Source organism: Bombyx mori, chromosome 4 (genome assembly GCF_030269925.1).
Source record: "Bombyx mori chromosome 4, ASM3026992v2".
Classification (NCBI taxonomy): Eukaryota; Metazoa; Arthropoda; class Insecta; order Lepidoptera; family Bombycidae; genus Bombyx; species Bombyx mori.
Genome location: NC_085110.1, coordinates 2,276,019 through 2,293,079, shown reverse-complemented (window position 1 = coordinate 2,293,079; position 17,061 = coordinate 2,276,019).

Sequence of the window (17,061 nt, the reverse complement as noted above, 5' to 3'; positions counted from 1 at the left end):
ATCTTCTCAGTGGATCGCGTTTCTGACGGCTCTTGCTAGGATTCGTGCTAGCAACGTTGTCAGGTTTGAGCCCCGTAAGCTCACCTACTAGGTCGGTGAATCTAGAATAACCCCTCGAGGTTACTAGAATAGGTAGGAAAAAAAAGTTTTACGTGATAACGTCAGTAGCTTGGGCCTATCTTGCTTCTCTATCACTTGTTCCGCGCTCTCGCTCTTGCACCCTCAAGCTCAGACGGAACGTGACACTTTTTTATGCGTGCGGCCGGTCATCTATAAGACTATATCACGTCAAAAAAAAAGCTCTTCATTTTCGCAATGCGTAGTAATATTTTACCGATTGGAAATACAGGAGAAAGCATTTTGCGTCATCGGTTTGTCAAGCTGACGGGCCAGATGAAACAAAGCATGGAGGTTCACAAACATGACTGGAGTCTGAATTAAATTTCACTTATACAATGACCATTTAATAATTACTTCAGGCCCCGACAACTTAGGGAAGCTGATGGTAGTTGGTCCGGTTGTCGGGAGAAGATCACGCGGACGCTCACCTACTCGCCGGTCTGAACTAGTAAAGACGCTCACCAGTCTACCAAACAAAGGCTATATTACTGGTGGTAGGACCTCTTGTGAGTCCGCGCGGGTAGGTACCACCATTCTGCTTATTTCTGCCGTGAAGCAGTAATGCGTTTCGGTTTGAAGGATGGGGCAGCCGTTGTAACTATACTTGAGACCTTAGAACTTATATCTCAAGGTGGGTGGTGCATTTACGTTGTGGATGTGGATAAAGACAGCCGAGGACAGAAAGATGTGGGGAAGCATTGTGCATCAAGTGGTCAACGTTTCAAATTAGACACGACCTTCAGCAATACAGAGACAGACTCAGAAGAAGAAGAAGGAATACAATGGCTATTTGTCGTACCCTATAGCTGAAAGTAAACTGGATTTAGTTTGAAGATAATGTGCAGGGCGGGTTTTTTTTTAATGAAAAATATAGTAATTTTAGACAGAATTTTAAAAGTGTCCGCGTGCCGGAAAATGTCTTTCACTCGGCTCCGGCGAGGAGGCGGTCTTCTCTGGTGATGGTCAAGAACCGACCTAAGAGGGTTGAGGATACGCCGAACACTGGTGTCGCTCTAGCGCGCTGACACTAAGAGGAAGGGGTCTTCACGACATAATCTGGACGCAGGCGGCAGGCTGGTTACCCAGCGGGTTATCAATGTTGGTCGTCGAAGATCGTGTGCTTGGGGCGTCGAGTTTTTATGATTGAAAGATTACTGATGGCCCTGAGGCCTTTCCAGCTTCACCAGGACAGATGGGCGAGCAAAGGCTCAGCCAGGAGGTGTGGGATTTGCTAACAGCTGCCCGAACGCCTACGAAGGAGACGTAACAACCCAAGAGCAAGGCTCACCAAATATATCATAGTACCACCTCAGATCTTATCATATCGAGGGGCGAAAAGCTATGTCTAAGCGACATTTTTGCAACTTTACCGAGAGCCGTTTAAAGTTTAAAATTTGGAACAAAATAATACCTAACTCATAACGAAAAAACTTCTTTAGCTATTTCAATGGAGTTAACTTAATTTTGGTTCAATTAAAAACAATGAATTATTAATACTAATACGAAATAAAACTGACCTTTAATTGCAAAGATAAATGTGGTATAATAAGCGAAATGTCGCTTAAACCAAATGGTCTTTATCCATATACAAATATAATCAATTACAGGAAACACTTTTTATTCGTTAAAAAAAAAGAAATTGAATTGTTATGTTTTTTTTCTTATTTTTAACACAAATACTTGAGATATGAAAGGTCACGATGCCGTATCAAGAGATAAATTTACTCAGAATTATTATTACTATAGCTGTTTTTGTGTCAACACTGATCTGTGAAAATCATTGGTGGTCTCGATAATATTTAACTAATGAACAATACGAATTGAGTAAGATTATTACGAATACGGGCGGGAGGCGGTGACTTGGCTGTGCCCCTTACGTTGCTGAGGCCCATGAGCAACAGTAACCACTCACCACAGGTTGGGACGTATTCTCGTCTAACTACAAAGGCAATAAAAAAGATTGGGTAGGTACCACCGCCATGCCTATTTCTGCCGTGAAGAAGTAATGTTTTTCGGTTTCAAGGGTGGGGCAGCCGTTGTACTGTAAAAACTGAGACCTTAGAACTAATGTCTCAAGGTACGTGGTGACATTTACGTTGTAGATGCCTACGGGCTCCGGTAATCACTTAACACCAGGTGGGCCGTGAGCTCGTCCACCCATCTAAGCAATAAAAAAACCTGAAAAATGTTATTATTTTTTTTAGAATAGATAATTTTATTCGAGCATGCCCGCGGGTCATAGGTAGTATTCTAAATGACATGAGAAACCCTAAAGTAATAAAAGAACATTTGGGTCTACACATGTGTGACACCTATGACGTCATTTAAGCAGTGATATCTATTAGCTAACTTACCACCTGGTGAAACGTAATCTAGTTCACCTATAAAAAAAAACATGTCTAACCACAGTTCATCTACATTCATAAAAGTTTATTACCAAAAGACCTAATTTCCAGATTTGTTTGTTTTAAGTAAAGATTTGACACTTTTCGGCACCTTGCATATTTTAATGTTTTATCAAAAACGTAATAATACAAACAGCCCGTAGCTGACCCCGGCCCAAGCAGACTTGTTATCAGCTCAACTCCGTTGTACCGGCTGGCATTTGCGTAAGTCACTTATCAGCTATCAATGACCATTATAACAAGAACGTCTGGTGCCTGAACGGTCAAACAAGAAGAAGGTTATAGATTTTTTGGTTGTTTGCAACCGGAATAGCTAACATGGGGGCTTATTGGAGTGAATTGCTTCAGTCGGCGGCCGATCGTCGCCGGCTTCGGACGTTCGGCAGTAGCATTTTGAGATTTAGAACGAACGAAATATTATAATTAAAAAAAAAACATACTTTAAGACTATTCGATAGTATTTGATATATTTTCAATTATGTCCAATCTCTTTGTTCGCATAGCACCTATTATGGAAAGATTTTTTTAAAATAAAAAACATCAATTGTCGTTTATTCATAATTGCGATTTCTTTATAATATATTGAATATATTAACAAAAATAATGAATATTCATTTAAAAACAAAAATATGTTCACGTATTTGCCAATGTCCCTGAGGAGGTTAATGTTTATGACTTAAGCCCATACAAACGAAATTTTTATTACACAAATCTAGTTTAGTCAGAATTCAAGCAAATTTGCACCAGCTATGTACACAATCGTAATAATTTACGAATCAGTGACCGGCATCAAGTCAAGTCTATTATTACTCTTGGATTAAAGTAAATAATGTTTTGAAAATTTTGTTGATTCAACTATACGATAATATTTTCCGATATTGGTACTCGTAAACCGAAATATCCGAGTATCGTAAACATTGATAAACTTTGTGATATTGACATTACTACGGCTAGCGTGCTTAAGCGTTTTCGAATTATTCAAATAATAATTCGAAATGTTTGATTGATTGCAATTTTTGTGCCAGTGGGAAAGTTCTCAAACCATTAAAAGGGACAACGAAGATCTAGTAAATATCTATCTCTTTATTCTGGACGCTGTTTTGTAGTTCGAGTAACTAAAACTAGTTAGAACGAAATACACAAACATTTTAACCTGTGTAGTATCAACATTTTTTGCTTAGGAATTTAAGCACTATCACTTCGATAAGGAAATTTCAGTAGCTGTAAAATAGGTAGATAAGATTCAGATCGTCAACGTTTTGTACTTAAACAAGATGGAATTTTTATTTGTTCCGTATCTTTACGTTTGTTTTCTTTAAAAAAATCGTCTGTTTTTTTGTATTCTAGGGTTAAATCTATATCAGCTTTCCTAAATAGAATCCATTTATTATACCTATATTATATTAAAGCCAACAAGACTGACAACAAGCGTATTTTAAAAAAACCTTGATTTCACGCTATAGGTACCAGGCAAAGCACCCAGTTACAGTATGATAACTAAACAAAAAAAAAACAATATAAAGAAACACGCAGTTTGTATGTGGGAACATTGTAATTCAACATGGCCGTTATCTGAGCAAAACAAAACCACGCTGCACGCGCGTGGCGGTCGCGCGAGTCCAATTTTAAAAATAGAACCACGTTCAAATCGACGTCCAATCTGACTTGGTCTTCAAAACTTCATATTATTTTTAATTTGATTAGACGTTTCGGGATCATTGTTGAATGGACGGTTCTTCTCGGTTGGCGAAGGACCACGCCCTAATGATGTGTACTATGCGCCAGCGTTCCAAATAACAAACTGTTGTGTTGGCAACGAGATTCGAATTACGATTGTTGATTTTAATAGACGTTTTTCGTTTTTTTTTTTAAATAATTTTATAAGATCGTTACATATCGATTTTTGTCACATAACAGTAAGAAAGAATATAAATAAATGTTTTGAGTTTAAGTTTCTTTCACTTTTTTTTTTTTTCTACCTAAGCTAGCCTAAGGTAGCCTGGAGCGGCTATTCCAGCGTAACCGTGGCTAGTAGGTGAGCTCACGGGGCTCAAACCTGACGACGATGCTAACACGAACCCTACCAAGAGCCGTGCTTCGCAGAATCTACCACCGGTTCTTTCACAATGTTCTAGAAACCAAACAAGAGTGACTCACGTAAATAACCTGGCTTTAATACAAAGATAGAACTGATTTCTGATAAGCATTAATAACGAATGATTTATAATTTATAGTATTCGACAGTTTAAGAATAATTGGTGAGTTTATAAGCAATAGTAGCTTTTTTTTCCATGAAAAAGGCGAAGAGAACAAGTCTTTTTGGTTTAAAAAAAACCTGTCCGGAGTTTCGCTACTCACATTGATTAAAATTTTTTGCAAACACATTAATAGGGAAGTATAATTTATTCCAAATTTACCCAATTTTGTATGTATTTTCGCGTTCGTCATACGCACTTAAATCCAGTGAGTCACGCTTCGAGTTCCGTCACCGTGCTTTGTTTTGTAAACGCAATGGTTATATTAATATGTAGTTCTAGTACTTTCTGACTAATAATCTTTTTGTAGTTTATGTTGAATTTAGAATTCGACATAATTCTTTAAAGTCGATTTTTTCCTTTTGCCTAATTTTTTTTTTAAACCAGTTAGTTCTGTGAAATGTTGATTAGAATAGTCAACATTCATCATAAACCGAGGTTCACTTACCTACTCTTTTCATGTATTCCGTTAAAAAATTTCCGAAAAAAAAACATACAAAGTTATGATGATTTAATTATAATGAAAATATTCATAAATCAAAATCTGTAAGTAGTGGACTTACATGTTGATGAATATCGTTATAACATAGGTATTATCAAAACAAAGTTCCAACAATCGTTTATAAATCGTATTCATAAACAGTTAAAGCTGCCTAAGTACGAAATTCAAGGAAAAATCTATTCAGAAAACAAAAGTTTTATATGTACGCTATCCGATATTTTATATTTTCTCGAATGCACATCTGACAAGGCGACCTCGCAGCCGATTTTGTATTCAAGGAAAATTTTAACCATAAAACTCGTACCTACTTATTGAGAAGGACAAAAATATATTATAATATGTTTAAGTATTTTCTTTATTATTGACGTAAACTATCAAGTATAATATGTAATGCGATATGTACAAAGAACGACAACTGATAAAGCTTATACGAGCACGTCTCGATGTGTGATCGATACGCGGTCGTCAGCTGTTCCTATAATAGTCAAACAACAAGGCTACACTTACAAAATTGGTCGCATGATTGCATCAAAATCTGCAAGCTGAGTTTAGCCGCTGTTGGCAAGCAACGCACGCGGTGGGCGCGCCCGCCTAGCAAGCATCACGCCGACACGGCGTGCGAGCTCGCGTCACGCGTCAAAACAACAACCTCGACGCACGGAACTCGACCCTATCACGGTCGCGTAAAGACCAACCTTCCGATGCGCTACTTACGAAATGCACTGCCGTAGTTTTCCGTTCGCTTTGCGTAATCTATGGTTTCGGGACAATAGTGTTTCGTTTTCTGTTCACACGCGCTGACGTCATGGCTAGCATTTTTCTGTGTTTGTTTATTTCGCGCTTGTCACGGGCTTGAGCTAGATTTCGTTGACGTTAACTCGAAAAACATACTAAAGTTCGAATATTTAATATGGAAGCTTTAGTCAAAAGCGCTACGTTTGACAAAGGAATCGAAATTCAAGAGCAAAAGTCGAGTTCCTCATCGTATCGAGTAAACAAGCCGTTATCGCAGTTGACCGATGCTTTATAAGCGCTCGTCGCCTACTGTTTGCGCCCAGTGCGGATCGCACGGGCACACGGGGAACAACCAACGAAAACTAACTAAAAACGAATAAACATTAAATGCTATTTAGAAGCTGACTGACGCTGACAAATCAGTGGAATGCGTTCGCGACTTTTTCACATAGAATGATTCACAGTTGACGCATGAATGAAAGGTTATGTCGTGAGAATTGATATGTCAATAAATTGAACATTACCTTTTGTAACTCAATTGAGAATTATTATTAATTGGTAACCATTGATCTTTGGCTTGACACTTGCAATATAGTAAACAGTGAGGGCATGTCCCCTTCGCTCCAGACACGTTGCAGACATTAGTTGCAAAAGTCAATTATGTCATAAATGTATCAATTAGTAAATATGTAACATGTTATCGGAAGTAGGGCTCTAGTGGTTACTTGATTTATTTCTCATAAAATTCACACATGTATTTATGTATATATCTACGTCATGATAATCGCCTTATCGTTGCCGCCACTGATTACTCCACGAATCCTGATCACGCAGGAGCCAGTCACTGTCGACGCCCTAGACACGTCCTTACGGATCCATCAGATCCAATAACCTTTGCATTAGACGCCTTCAGTTCTAGCACTAGGAACAGGCTTAGGGACTTCGGTAACCGTACTCGTTGAACTCGACAATGAGTTCGACGTGCAACTGAATCCATGCATCAGACCGCTGAGTTTCTCGCCGGATCTTCTCAGCGGGTCGCCAGTCCGATCCAGTAGTAGATTCATTCGCGAAGCAGCTGCTCTTGAATTGTTAGGTCTCCTTCGGAGGCGCTCGGGTAGCTGTTAGCAAAGCCCACCCCTCCTGGCTGAGCCTTTGCTCGCCCACCTGTTCTGGTGAAAATTGAAAGGCATCCGGGCCACCAGTAATTCTTCGATCATAAAAAAAAGTATGTCTCACATATGGAATGAATGGATATCTACAAGCTGTCGTTGTCAACCTGTTTGACCTCTGGGGAATTGTATGATAATATATTTTATCTGATAACCATCATTGTAAGTTACATTGTAAATGTAAGTATTGTGCTTTTTGTTGCCGCTTGTACATACATGGACGAGCATGCTACTCACCCGATGGTGGGTACCTTCGCTTATGGACGTCAGCAATGCTATAAGGTGTTGCGTCGGAGGTATATATTAAAAATGAAACCAACAAGAGTCCAAATAATACTCCTTTTTCTTTTTTTTCCTGCCTATATTGATAGCCTTGGAGGCTATTTCAGCTTCGCCCTAATATTTAGGTGAGCTCACGGGGCTCAAACCGGAATGTTGCTAACACTGGCCCTAGCAAGAGCAGTGCTTCGTAGAATCTACCACCGGATCCGAAACGCGACCCACTGAGAAGATCCGGCGAGAAACTTAGTAGGCTGTGTCTATTGGGTACGCTATATTTCATAGACACGTTAGTTTATATAGGTTTAAGTAGGTTAACATAGAATATAAGAAATATTTCATACATCACATCACCGTACCTAAAGAAAAAAAAAACCAGTTAGTTTTTTTTATATGTATAAAACTTAAAATTAACAGTGTGTTGGATAGGGATCACATGTCTAGTCTAAGTCTAGTCTAGTCTAGGAATTATATTTCATACATCACAATGTCAAGGGTCGTAGTCAAGCCAATTCCTGACGCAATAGAAATTTAATACCGGCTTTCTCAATTCTACAATTATAATATTATTTATTTTAGTTTAGAACTTTTTTTTAACTATGACTGTGATTATGTAATCAACTGGAAGTGTTGCAGCATTAGTATGTGTGCTTAATAATAATGTGAGTGAGGAATACAAGTTGTACTCGAATTCCGAGACTTGTGAGCTTGCATTTGGACTCCACACAGCAAGAACACGGTCATATCAGGCCAGTGCCAGTGGTAACGCAGACCTGTTATTAATAGTTCAAGTCATCTTTAATAATTATTGGCCCTGTTCTCTTAGGATCAGAAGTTCCGATAAACAGCAAGAAAAACAATACTAAAAACATTTGAATTTCGGCATTCAAAATTGTATCATTAAAACTCGAATGTTTTAACAGTTCGTAAAGGCATTATATATTATTATATTAACGCAAGCCGCTCGACCCGGGAACTGAACCGGCGACCTTCGACTCAAGGCGAGCGCGCTATAAATGGTGTGCACCAAGCCTTATTGTTATCGTCGCGCTGTGACCTCGTGGACTGATTGATGGTGTGCTCTTTTCAAATGGGTATTGTAGGTTTTTGACTTCAAAAAAACGCATCGCTTTTATCAGCTAAGAGCTGTACTAGAGTCCCGGGAGGTAATACTGTTGTATAATATACTAACAATTTTTTACACGTAACAAACAAGATATATAAAATTTAAGTAAGTATACAAAATATGTACCAACTTTTTGAGTACGCACGGGCGAGTGTCAATATTATACGTTTTCCTGTCGGAAACATTCGTAAGTTTTTTTTATTGCCCTTGTAGGCAGATGAGCATACGGCCTACCTGATGGTGAATGGTTACCGTCGCCCATGGACTTCAGCAATGCCAGAGGCAGAGTCAAGCCACTGCCTATCGCGAGTCGTTGCCGATGTCGTTAAAAGAAGAAAAAAACACTTATTATCACTGTAATTCCAATACCCCCTATTCTAATTAGTACTGGTAGTAGAACATTAACTACTATGCAGTCCTTCTGAACGAGACGGGGCAATGCAAAGCCGCCATCGCCCGAAACATGTCTGGTCGAATTCTCCGGATTCACTCTCGGTGCTTTTAGGTCCCTCGAGCACTGGTCACCGTCCTTGTCGAGCTACTACTATCGAATTGTCGCGTCCCCTTACGGGGGCGCGGAACGGGCCTCGGGGAAACCCCTTTGCCCGGGCTTGTGACTTCCTGTGTATTGAGGCAGGGGTGATGAGCTGCGGGATTGAGTCGTTTGTGTTTGAATTGAGGGTGGGTGGGATTCTTCTTCTTCCTTCTTCTCGTCATTCTTCCTTCTTGTCTTTTTTGTTCCTCTTCTTTTTCGTCGGGGGCGGCTGCGTCTCTCCTCCAAATTTTTTTTTAAATTACATTTTTAGCCTTCTTGTCAAGCGCGTCGATTTCGTCGATTTTATTACTGGTGGTAGAACGTCTTGTGCGTCCGCATGAGTAGGTACCACCACTCTGCACTATTTCTGCCGTGAAGCAGTAATGCGTTTCGGTTTGAAGGGCGGGGCAGCCGTTGTACTGTAAAAACTGATCGAACTAACTCATAGACACAGCCCATTGAGTTTCTCGCCGGATCTTCTCAGTGGGTCGCGATTCTGATCCGGTGATAGATTCAGCGAAGCACTGCTCTTGCTAGGGCTAGTGTTAGCAAGTTCTCTCAGGTTGAGCCCGTGAGCTTACCTACCCATCAGGACGTAGCTGGAATAACTCCTTAGGCTATCATCAAATACGAAGGGAAAAAAAAACAGTCCGCATCATTTAGTTACACAAGCTACGAATAGAACTGAGCTTCAATGTCAAGGAGGTTTATTTAAAATCTGCCTAATATAGCGCATATAAAAAGATAAACGTCACCACTACACTATATATTTGCAGTCAAAAAATTTGCATATGGACGTAAATGCTTTTAATTTCTCCGCAAGAAGTCACTTTGTCTATTTATTGCGCAAACTATGTCGTTAATCATCGTGAAATAATGATCTGTGATTAATTAATTCCTACCTTTGTTTCGTGTGACAACTAACACAGCGAACTTGATGTGTATTTGATAATTTGTGACTTTGATAATAATTCTACGAGTATTTGACGCTAATTCGCAGCCATATTTGTTTGGTATTAAATTGTTTCACTGAAAAAATGTGTTAATTTTATATCGTTTTTTTTTTTGTAATACACTGCTGTAACACATTTGTTTACAAAACGTAAAATACGAAAGTAAATATATCCGTATGTGTGTTTGTACGTTTTCAAGGTGAAACTGGTCTTGAGCAAGGGCTTGTAAATCGTGGGCAGAGCGTATATGCCTAAAAATTCTAGAATTGTCTTCGGTTTATTCTTGCGTTTTTTTACTATCACTGTATTATTTGCGATATTTCGAATAGTTTATAGTAGTCGTGATCTCATAGACGACTCTGTGACAATCATAAAAATTAGGAGCAACCCTAAAAGCAGTTTTAAATAATATTATAAATATGTATATTAAAAGTTTGGTTTTCTATTTAATGATAAGAATGTAGTATATTAATTAATCGAAGGATATGTTATATTTGTATGATGATATGTCGAGATATATTATGCTCGAACTCAATTTTGTAATTCAAGTTATTTATTTACACACTATAACAGACTTTGTGATGGAGAGCTTGGATTGACTTAAAGTATAACTCAAATGTATAAATGTGTTTAATAAATGGTATTGTTCGAAAAAAAAAAACTTCAGTAGAATTTAATTTTAGTTTTGTGAGGAATAAAAAGTTAGCGCGGCTTTTTGAATTCTGTCGGCTTTTTTATAACGTACTGTTGTTAGCTGCGTATGTAAATAAGTAAATTATTTTAAAAGTTTTTTGTTTATTTATTTTGTTTTAATTCAACAAAGAACAGGAAATCGCACACGGCTTACGAATTACGCATTTGATTACCTTCCGACGCCATTTTGAATATCTGAATTAAAAAAAATCCATAAACAAATACTATTAATGTAATCACAGTAACATGTACGTTCAGTGGATCCCAGAACACTGTGTTATTTAGCAAACTGATGAAGCGCCGTGCGTACTAAAATCAGTCTTTCTTGCGTTCAAATAAAGCCTTAACTTGAATAGTCGTTGCTCGTCCTTTATGGGTAGTAAGTAGTTTCGGTCATCGTGTTATAAATACATTCACACAGACAACAAGGCAATTTCACTTCGTCTCAGGCATTCTGTTTGAAAGTGACTTTTTTATTGCTTAGATGACTTAGATAGGTGGACGAGCTCACAGCTCACCTGATGTTAAGCGGTTACTGGAGCCCATAGACATCTATAACGTAAATGCACCACCCACCTTGAGATATAAGTTCTAAGGTCTCAGTATAGTTACAACGACTGCCTTGCCCTTCAAACCGAAACGTATTACTGCTTCACGGCAGAAATAGGTAGGGCTACCTACCTACTCTTTGAGTTGCATTTTTAGATTTATGTATGTTTTTTTTATTTTTTATTGCTTACCCGGGTGGACGAGCTCATAGCCCACCTGGTGTTAAGTGGTTACCGGAGCCTATAGTCATATAAAACGTAAATGCCGCCACCCACCTTGAGATATGAGTTCTAAGGTCTTAGTATAGTTACATACATATACAGTTATTTAAACGATTTGCACGGATCGAGAGGGAGATAGCACTATTTTTTGCAAACGGACTGTATACATATACATGTTATTTGTGGGTCACCGGGACCTTCATAGCGTAGTGCACGTGTTAAAAGAGTTGACCTTTGTTCACTCGGATACGTCCGGTGGGCCTGTTTATTATACTCTTTGTTGAGTTTGTTGCATAAAACGTGAATTTTTTATTTTTTTATTTTATTGCTTAGATGTGTGTGGACGAGCTCACAGCCCACCTGGTGTTAAGTGGTAACTGGAGCCCATAGACATCTACAACGCAAATGCGCCACACACCTTGAGATATAGTTCTAAGGTCTCAGTATAGTCACAACGGCTGTCCCACCCTTCAAACCGAAACGCATTACTGCTTCACGGCAGAAATAGGCGGGGCGGTGGTACCTACCCGTGCGGACTCACAAGAAGTCCCACCACCAGTAATTACGCAAATTACCTAGCTCTCTTAATATTTATTATTCACATTCAGGACGAAATCGGACATCATCGTATTGAGAACGCTTTGGTATTGATAATGTATTTAAATCTCGTTCGGAGCTTATAATAAGTGATGTGGATTTTGTGGCTGCCCGTTCGCCATTTTGATAGGTCACTGACCTTATCCTTCTAAAAATTAAAATGGCCGTCGCGACGTCACTGCTTTGGACATAAAAATTGGGTGTAACAGCTGTCCTTCGATTGAATGGACGTTTGCTTCGCAGTAGAAATACAAATCTGAGGGGCCTTGCTATACACCTACGTTGCTACCAGTACTACCCCGATCTTCCCTTGTTTTTGTACTGGAAGTTGTTTTTATCCTCCACCCCAAGTCGTTCCCTTACTAATGAAGATCGTGACTTCGACAAAAACGCTGCAGCAAACTCCTCCTTATTACGATCTTCATTCAGTCTGATGAAGAAAGAGCTTGAGGTATTGGCATTTTGAGTGCCTCGGTTATCTGGTCTTACCCACGTCTACGATTTATTCAACTGCGTCTTTTGCCGTCCATATTGCCCATAATTTGTGCACCATTCCAGATTATCAGTCTTTTGACGCGCTATAGACCGAAGTAGTGGAGTACCCTGTACAGACATTTTGTAGAAGGGGTTGGTTTTTTAGCCTACTGCCTCGGAAACGAAGGTAGATTGAAAGCATCTCTCGCCAGTGCTACCGATGATATCGTTAAAAACTTACTAATTATTTATTCAGTCTAGATTCTACCGATTCATACATTTTCTTGATTGAGAGTTAATTGGAGAAGCGTTTAGTTGTTCAAATCTTAGTAATATTAAACGATAAAGAGATTTTGTGATTAAGAAATTTCTAGGCAGCTATCCTTTGCCTAGTACTTCCTGATACTGTTGCCAGTACTGTATTTAACCTAGTATATTCTTTGTGAATCTAAGAATATCTGTTAATAATATTATGTAGTTCTATGGAAGAGATTTGAATTTCGAAGCGCCGCGTTGTCGGTGTTAGTGTGTCAATGTTCTGAGGCGTGTTATGCAGGTGCGACGCGGGCGCGACGCGGGCGCGACGGTGACGTCACACGAGCACGCACCGACCGCGTGGCGCGCACGCCCACCATCAACACTGCTTATAATCTGTGTAACGCAACACAACACCGCTCTTTGTAACGTACGAAATTAATTGTATTTATGTAGGTATAATAAGAACGTTCTGGATTTGAAATATCACTTTGTTTTCACGTGCAGCGAGAGGCAAAGGGTGACTGTTTCTTGGTAGAAACAGTTTCTGTTTCTCATTAACATCGTTGTATTCGTTAGAAATATGAAATGTAAGTTGTTTGTTTAGGTCGTGCTTTAGAGTGGAAAGTAACGACGAAATTGATCTACTTTTGAATGAATTGCACTTTTTAGATACTACTTGTAGTATTGTTGAAAAAGATGTATCGAACTAAATTGATCTTTTTTTTAGATGGTAGTAGTAGAATGCAAAAAAAAATGGCTGCTCGATAACGTCGCCTATTGGAATATTTAAATTGAAGACCTTAATAATTGACGCTACCAGTGTGTCAGAGCTCGAGGCTGTAATTGATGGTAACCTTAGAATTTGATCGAGATTATCCTGTTCTAATGTTGACACAAATGCATTTTGGAAACCACACGAACTAGAGGGGAACTAGGTTTTTTTTATTGCTTATATGTGTGGACGAGCTCACACTGGTGTTAAGTGGTTGCTGGAGCCCATAGACATCCACGACGTAAATGCGCCACCCACCTTGAGATAATATAAGTTCTAAGGTATCTCAGTATAGTTACAACGAGTGTCCTACCCTTAAAACCGAAATGCATTACTGCTTCACGACAGAAATAAGCAGGGTCGTGGTATCTACCCGTACGGACTCACAAGACGTCCTACCACGAGGTACGCTAGGTACGTAGTTATACCCCTTTTTTATTTTTGTTTTTTTTTTCAGTACATCCCAATTATAAAAAAATAAAATTTATGATCATTGCGAATTCTGTTTGTTTGTCTTTCCAAAATACGAAGTATTAGAACAGAAGATTACATTAATTCTATTTATGGCTCATGTAATCATGAATCGTGAATCACACATGAAATGACACTGATACTAATGAGAAATTAAAATCTTTTCAGAATATAATGAATACTAAACCATTCTTCTTCTCAGTCGTACACTCCTGGCGGAGTAGTCGTGGTTATGTATGTCTTAATGTTTGGTTGCGGCTTTTGAGAGGCTTCTGCATCTCTCTCTATCTGTGGCGGTACGTGTACATTCAGTAAGGGAACACTTAGTAGATGACTTAATCAAGTCTGTCCACCTTGTGGGTGATCGACGGCGAGAGCGTTGACCGTCTACTCTTCCTTGCACCACTAAGTGTACCAATGAGCTGTCATTACGAATGATATGTCCAAACATATTAAGGATTCGCAATTGCACAATCGACGAAAGCCTTTGTTTGATTTGGAGCTCTTTGAGGATGGATACATTGGTGCGGTGAGCAGTCCATTTTATCTTCAGCAATCGTCTCCAGCACCACATCTCAAGGGCGTCAATATTTTTTTTACCAGCCATCCTAATACTAAACCATACTAATCATCTATTATTAGATCATTGATAATCAGTTCCCAAAGAGCTATTCTTTTTATCGGGAACAAGAAATAATATTGAAAAAATAAAATCTTCGTAGAATAAATGTTCATAATTATGTTTATTTATATGAAAGGCGATTGCATGCAGCAGAGATGCGAATGTTGCGATGGATGTGTGGAGTAACGAGAATGTATAGAATACGGAATGAATATGTTAGAGGAAGTCTGAAAGTGGCACCTGTGACAGAGAAACTGAGAAGTGCGCGTTTGGGATGGTATGGACATGTGATGACACGAAATGAAAATGAGGTTGGTAAGAGAGTGTTAACTATGAATGTGGAAGGATATAGAGGAAGAGGTAGACCTAAGAAGAAATGGATGGATCGTGTGAAAGACGATATGGGTAAGAGGGGAGTGAGCGAAAAAATGGTATATGATAGAAGAGTATGGAAGGAGAAAACATGTTGCGCCGACCCCAGGTGACTAGGAGAAGGGCAGGATAATGTTGAATTATGTTTATTTATGCAGCGCCTCTCCATAAGTAATATAGGTGATATTAGAAAAATAAATATAAAAATAGCTGAGAGCGGATACTGTCGATGAACTAGTTCGCTTATTTCATCTAAAGGAGCGCTCTTCCCGTCTAGGTCGTCCGTGAACCACCCAAAACTATATTACAAACCTACTCGAGGAGACAATACTGAGTATGTTAGTTAGGGAAAAGATAATGTTGACCGACTAAATCTTTTGAAATAATTGTATTCAATTACAGAGAAATAGTTGCACATTTATTAAGTTATTCATGTAATGTAATGTGCTGTTTGCTAATGTGATAATTTATCGCATCCTGCGCGTGTCGCATCGCCGTGGGATGACTAATATTAATACGCTTTACTTTTAAAGGACTTGTTTACAGTACGTGTTATCAAACCGGTATTGCAACTGAATATTATTTCTTTAAATAGGTTCGCGTATTGTTTAGCGGCCGCTGAAGATGATGAGCGTGAACCGGATCTTTGGATTCGTTCGTGACCCAGATCGTCGCGAAGATGCGTTACTCCCGTTCCACGGCGCTTCGACAGCTACCTTGCAGAAACAAGATTGGATTCTCTGAAGGGAATTTGTGGGCGGGTGGTCCGCGTGACCGAACACCAAACTCGTATAGGTCATTATCGTGCGTATGCAAGTTTTGTAAAGTGTCGCCTTATTGCAAAGGGTCCGTTTAACCGCTTGCAGATTATAGGGTTAAGCCTGCCGGGGATTAGAGCGACGCGGTCACGGTCAGCGATGCATCCAGAATGACTCTCAGATACTCGATCCTCCTGCCCCACGGTATTAGTCAGTCAGGAGGGGGTGATCGAGATTGTATGAAACGGATTCTTACCGCGATTTTCACAATTAATGTGTTTCTGATTGATTTCCGTGTGTTGCAAGCGCCCCGATCACGGGCAGATTGAAGACTCCGGTTAAGATGTTAGGACATTACATGGACGATGGACTGCGGTGACCACATAGTGCTCGGTGTGTGTCGTGAGATGTCGTGAGTTCTTTCTAGAGTAGAATAAGTTTTCAGAGCAGTTGCATAGCATCGTTTTATGAATACACTTCTTCTTCCAGCACTGTTATCTTCTCACAGAGAAAAGAAACCTAAGAAGGAATTGTCTTTATATTTGTTTGCCCTTTGGTTTTGTCCGTGTCTGATTCGGTGGTGCAGTAATTAGTGTCCCTAGCCGTTGGGCCGAGAGTCGGGGGTTTCGATTCCCGCATCGGACAAACTGTCGTGTGATTAACAAGTTTCCTTGCACTTTGAGTGTTTTATATCTATATGTGTATATTTATATTTCAACGTATGCCAATCTCTGGTTTCCATAGTAAAAGGAATTCTAGTTTGGGACCGAACGACCCAGTGTGTGAATTGCGAATGAATGTTGAAAATTACAAGCACTTACAGCTTATGTCGGTTCGATCCAGCGTACAAAACTTAGCGATACCGTCATTCTTGGTAGACAGCGGCTTGGCTCTGCCCCTGGCATTGCCAGGGGGCATTGCTGAAGTTCATGGGCGACAGTAAACATTCACCATCAGGTGGGTTGTATGCTCGTCGGCCAACAAGGGCAATAAAAAATACAATTCCGCCCCATTCTGCGGACTGTAAAGCAGTTATGCGTTCATTTAAAAAAAAACTCTCTATTCTTCTCTCAAAACGCTCTTTCGAAGCTTTTTTTTTTATTGCTTAGATGGGTGGACGAGCTCACAGCTCACCTGGTGTTAAGTGGTTACTGGAGCCCATAGACATCCACAACGTAAATGCGCCACCCAC